The sequence below is a fragment of the Anastrepha ludens genome, chromosome 4 (genome assembly GCF_028408465.1).
Source record: "Anastrepha ludens isolate Willacy chromosome 4, idAnaLude1.1, whole genome shotgun sequence".
Lineage (NCBI taxonomy): Eukaryota > Metazoa > Arthropoda > Insecta > Diptera > Tephritidae > Anastrepha > Anastrepha ludens.
Genome location: NC_071500.1, coordinates 126,728,401 through 126,734,400, shown reverse-complemented (window position 1 = coordinate 126,734,400; position 6,000 = coordinate 126,728,401).

The following is a 6,000-nucleotide window of genomic DNA, read 5'->3' as shown; positions in this document are numbered from 1 at the left end:
AAATTCACATTCCGCTTCTTCCTTCCCTTGGAAAATGAATTATGGGTTTCAAAGTGGGTTTATGAGGCAAAGGCCTGTCTATAAAATGCGTGAAAAATAGAAATAGGAATAGAAATAAATATACATAATTATATTATATAAAATAGAAAAAAAGGAATAATAGCTACTTATTTGGTCTCTAAACAACAACAGCTTAATTTCCGTACTAGAAATCATTATATTTACAAATCTCTTTTTTTTGCTTTTATTTTTTTCCTTGTTCACTCCTCTCGGGAGCATAGGGCCTCGACAAGACATTTGTCTTGCGCTGGTTAGGTTAATCTAAAGGGTGATTTTTTAAGAGCTATAGGAAAGTTGTTAAAAAAAACACACGTAAAATTCAGAGAAATGCATGCAATTTTTATTTAAATCGATAGTACAGTCCATATAATTTAATGTTTGAGGATTATTTCATACAAATGTTGACCGCGACTGCGCTTCAAATGGTCCATCCGCTTAATCCAATTTTGGCATACTCGTTCCAATGTTTCGGCCGGTATCTCACATATAAATGCTTTAATGTTGTCTTCCAATGCGTTAATTGAGGCAGGCTCGTCTGAATAGACATGAACTTTAACATAGCCCCACAAAAAATAGTCTAAAGGCGTTATATCGCACGATCTGCGTGACCAATTGACAGGTTCCGAACGTAAAATAAGATCTAACAAAAGATGTATAGAGTAACTTAATGGTGTAGGGATCAGAGAACTTAGTGGCGTTGCGTCTGACGAATCCCAACATCGAAAAAGATTTTGAAGTAATATAATTTATATTGTTATTAAAAGAGAATATTTTATCAAAGATAACGCTAAGGTCCTCAAACTCGCTAACACACTGTAGGACACATGTCGAGATACTGTACTTAGTGCACAAAATGTTAGATGCTTTCGAGTAAGATATTTGAAAGCACTTAGATAAGTTCAGCGAAAGTTGTGAATTGTGGCTCCACAAGTAAAGCCTATTCATATCGGCTTGAAGTTTAATGACATCCTCTTGAGTCTTCTTCGCTGAGAATATCTTAAGTTAATGAGCATAAAGCAAAAATTTAGCAAGTGAGAAACCACCATTAATAAGTAAAACAAATAAAAGCGGTCCCAAGTTACTTCCATGGGGAACACCAGAGGTGGCAGCAAAGGGGGCAGATGAAATACCATCAATTGTTACAACACAACTTCTATTGCTCAAATAAGAGTTTATTCATTGCAGAAATGCAGAGTGAAAGCAAAAACAAGCTAATTTTTTAACTAAGATTCTATGAGAAACTTTGTCGAAGGCTTTCGAAAAGTCGGTGTAAATAGAATCGACCTGGAAACCAGCCGCGAAAGAAACAATGCAGTATTCACTTAAAACAGCCTGATTACAAACTGTAGATCTGCTTTCAATAAACCCATGCTGATTAGGGCAAATTAAAGATTTAACCGCAAAGCTCAGCTTTGCATAGACCGTGTGCTCAAAAATTGTGGAAATAGTTGACAGCTTTAAAATAGGCCTATAATTTCTAACGTCATTTTTATTGCCACTCTTAAAGAAGGGCGAAATGAAAGAGAGCTGCCATGCGTCAATGAAGCCTTCCGACGATAAAAATTTATTAAAAACAATTTTCAGGGGATACATAAAGGCCGGACAAGCTTTTATTAAAACTGCTGAAAGTCCATCAGCATCAGTTTGAGAGGATGATTTCAATTTAATTAAAGCGTTACTAATATCCTCATGGCAAAGACCTCCAAATATTAAAAAAAAACATGGACAATTAATTTTGCGGCACCTTATATGTGACCAAAATGTGTCAAAATCAAGATTTACATTACACATTTAGTAGAAAAAAATATTTAAAAATAAATTTAGATGATTAATTTTGGGGCACCTTATAGGTATAGCAAAAAATGAATAAATAAGAAATATAAAAGCCAAATTAAAAAAAAAAATTCTAAGCAAATTTGTTTATTAAATTGGGTCTATTATATAAAAATTGTATTTAAACACAAATGAATGAGTTTGAAATAACAAAAAAAAATACAAAAAAAAAAACTATTTATAAAAAAGATCAGGAACCGTCCTACTACGTATTCGCCATATTTTGTTCAATAATGACACTGGAAATAAACTTTCTAATCAATGCGGGCAACACTTTTTTTCGTGAAATGGAAAGTGGAGGAGTGAACAAGGAAAAAAACAAAATGTAGGATGGCAAACCTCTAGCAATATGTAATTTAAGTAAGGCCAGCTTGGATTAAAAATTAATTTTTTCAACTCTTGTGGGTGACAATAGGAACTAAAAAATAAAAAATAAAATAAAAATACTGAGTTCAACGATTTGACTTTAATATTTAGGTTTTAAAAGCAGGCTCTCCTCTCATACTTTACATTCGCTAAATTTGCGCACAGCCTTGCCACAAAAGAATTTATTTAGATTATTCGCATAATAGCAAGATGTTGAGCTGAGTTCCTCTGATTCGCAGGAATTACTGATATTAAATCATTTAAGTTAAGTAATAAATTATTTTATTTACTGGAAGTAAAAATCGTTTAATCGAAAATGCCTGCGTTGGCAGTGATAACAACGAAATGATCATAAAAAAAAAGATAAAAAAATCTTAAAAATTAATTCAAAGCAAAATTTTCATTTTTAATAAACTAAAATAAAAATTATAATAAAAATTGTAAGCCTTAAATAAAAATTAACAAACTAAAAGAAAAATTATAAAACTAAAATAAAAAATTATAATACAAAAAATTTTAATATGGCAAAATTACAGTGATTTTTCTTGTTAACAAGCAAACGTTGGTGCTGCTGAACTTTCTGCTCTGCTGCTCAGTATTAAGGTGAGTACAAATAATTTTTTAAAAATTAAAAATAATTGCTTACCCTGTTTTAATGGTCTCCAAATATTTAGTTTTCATATTTATACAATATTTTGTCAGCTCAAAGACGCCTTAAGAGCTTAGTCACAGGTCCGAAAAAATGATGATTTTCAACCATTTGTTTTTGCTGCTCAGTTGTTTCATTTTACAAAAATAAAAACATAGCATTAATACATCATGGTTCGATTTGACGTTAGCAAAATTTCAAAAAAAAAAAAATTTATAATTGTAAAAGTTATCGCTGTTATGGGGGGACCCCGTTTCTCCAGAAGTCACTTGCGCTGATCATCACAAGTCCTTGGAGATTCATCTAAAACCAATCGGACAAGATAAATTAGTTTTATTCATAGCTAATCTTGTGCTTGATCGAAGCTTTTTTATTAAAATAAACATTATGGCGGCCTTCGAGAAAAAAACCGACAATTAAAAAAAAATATCAAAATTTTTGGAAAAAAATTCTTCGATCAGGCACGAGTTTTTTTTTCAAAAGCAGTATACATTTTATTGAAATCTACCAAGCTGTGTTTAAGTTACAGTGATCACCAGTTGCAAAAACATAGTTTTGAGAAAAACGCTTTTAAAGATTTGCGCCGAGCACCGGACCGCCCGAGCGCCCTTTGTTAATTGTATATATATAATTGTATGAATAACTCGAAAAGTATTTGTCGGATTCACTTAAAATTTTCACACAATATTTTAAAGATATTACACTTTAAGAAAATGTAAAAAAAATCCAATTTTTTGAAAATTCGGACTACCCATAACTCTTTAACAATAAAAGTAAAAAAATTAATTACTGCTTTTATTTATTTGCCCATCTTCGATTTCAACTAAATGTCATCTTCAACATATCTTGACTGTGCCCGGTCGACTGAAGTAGTAAAATTAAAATAATGAGTAAATTCGCTTTGACAAAGAATATTTAAAATATTTTTTAAATTTATTTACTTAAAAGGGAAACTATAAAAATATTTTTACTGCCACTGTAAATATGCATAATTAATATCGAAATTAATATCAAGAATATGTGTGGATTTTTTTAAAATTTTATATAAAATTTGAAAATTGGACTTATATAAAAATCAAAAAAAAAAAAGAAATTTAAATCTGGTCTTGATGTGCCATCGTTCGTTGGGGGTTTTATATTAGGTCAAATTATGGATGCTAAAAGCATTTGATTTCAAGTCGTATGCCTTGAGTACTACTTGTTTTAAGAAGAGAAGAGCATAGGTGAGTTTCGTTGCCTTGAGTGAGTATGACAAACAAAAGACTGCCTGTGCTGGACTAGTGAATCATTTTCTGAGAAGCTACAGCGAAACGAATTTCAGATGGCTATGTATAAGAAACCGTTTTTGCCTTCTTGTTAAGACTTCTTCCCATAGTTATAGTTTTAGTAAATTCAGCAATGAGTAAAGAACACTTTCTCACAAAGAATAGCGTAATTTCTCCCTGAAACTCATTGAAAGTAAAAAATCCACTGTTTTTTGGAATACCTGCAAGCAAAATAGAACAGTTCTCGTTTAAATGCAAATAACCTGATTTTTAAGAATTTGCAATACGTCAAGTAAATGCACTTCTATAAAGGGTATTTTTAGTTCTATTTCTATTTTATCAAGGTTGGTAGGTTTTATCAAGGTAGTTCTATTTCAATATCAAGGTGCGTTTTTTGAAATACCATTTATTGGGTAGACTTATTCATATGCAAATAGATCCAAGCAGTTTTCTAACTAATCTCCAAGTCCGAAGCAATGAGTTAGGTACTCGAATGTGGATTCGTTTCTACGATTTTCCTGATTTTATCGTTACTTGGATTTTTGAAATATTTAAACAAAGTCGCAAAGCTAAGTTTTGTGGTTTGTCAGCGCACTGCTTTTGGGCAAACGCTAGAAACGATGTATCGGGGAATTCGAAAAATTATAATAAAAAAATATAAATTTTGAAAAACTGACTTCCCTTCTTCTATACGAGACACTCGGGGAAAATTCGAAAAATTATTACAAAAAATAAAAATTTGTAAAAACTGATCATGCAGGCAATTTGGTTTTTTTTTCTTCTATACGAGACACTTGGGAAAGATTCGAAAAATTATTTAAAAAAGATATAAATTTTGAAAAAAACTGATAATGCAGGCATTTTGGCTTCCCTTTTTCTATACTAGACACTCGGGGAAAATTTTAAGAATTATTATAAAAAAATATAAATTTTGAAAAACTGATAATGCAGGCAATTTGGCTTCTCTTTTTCTATACGAGACATCGGGGAAAATTTGAAAAATTATTTAAATAAAATATAATTTTTGGAAAACTGATAATATAAGCAATTTAGCTTCCCGTTTTTTATACGAGACATCGGGGAAAGTTCGAAAAATTATTATAAACAACTAAAAATTTTCAAAAACTGATAATGCAGGCAATTTGGGTTTTCTTCTTCTATACGAGACACTTGGGGAAGATTCGAAAAATTATTTAAAAAAAATATAAATTTTTAAAAACTGATAATGCAAGCAATTTGGCTTCCCTTTTCTATACGAGACACTCGTGTTTTGAAAGCACGGACACTAAATGATAGAAAAACACAACGCTTCCTAATAACGGTCGCCCCTCGCCAGGCAGCGGCAAACCTCCTCTAACTCTTCTACAGTGGCCGCAACAATTCTCTAAAGCGTGTGCTACCTAAATGAATTCATTACAAATTTACTTAATATTTAATCTTATATTATATTTCATTTAATATTCGCCCAAAACGCGCAAACAAACAAGTTGCGAAAATTGTTGGATTTCGCACCAGCGGCATTTTTATCAGAAATAAAATTATAAGGTTTCATGCCCGACCCACTGGCTCAAATAAATGAAATAAAATAAAATAAAAAACAAAGCAAAACAAAAAAGGTGTCGAAATGGGAGCACACAGCAAATGCCCCAGAGTGCATTGCCTGCTGAGAAAATTCGCCGCATTTGTATTTGCGTGATTTTCAGCACATTGCACTGCTGGATTTTTCTAATACCCACGCAGCCGGGAACGCGATTGATGTTTGATTTCTACAAAGACAAAAAAAGAAAGCAGAAAAAAAAGTAAAAAAAAATAAAATAAAAAAAAAAA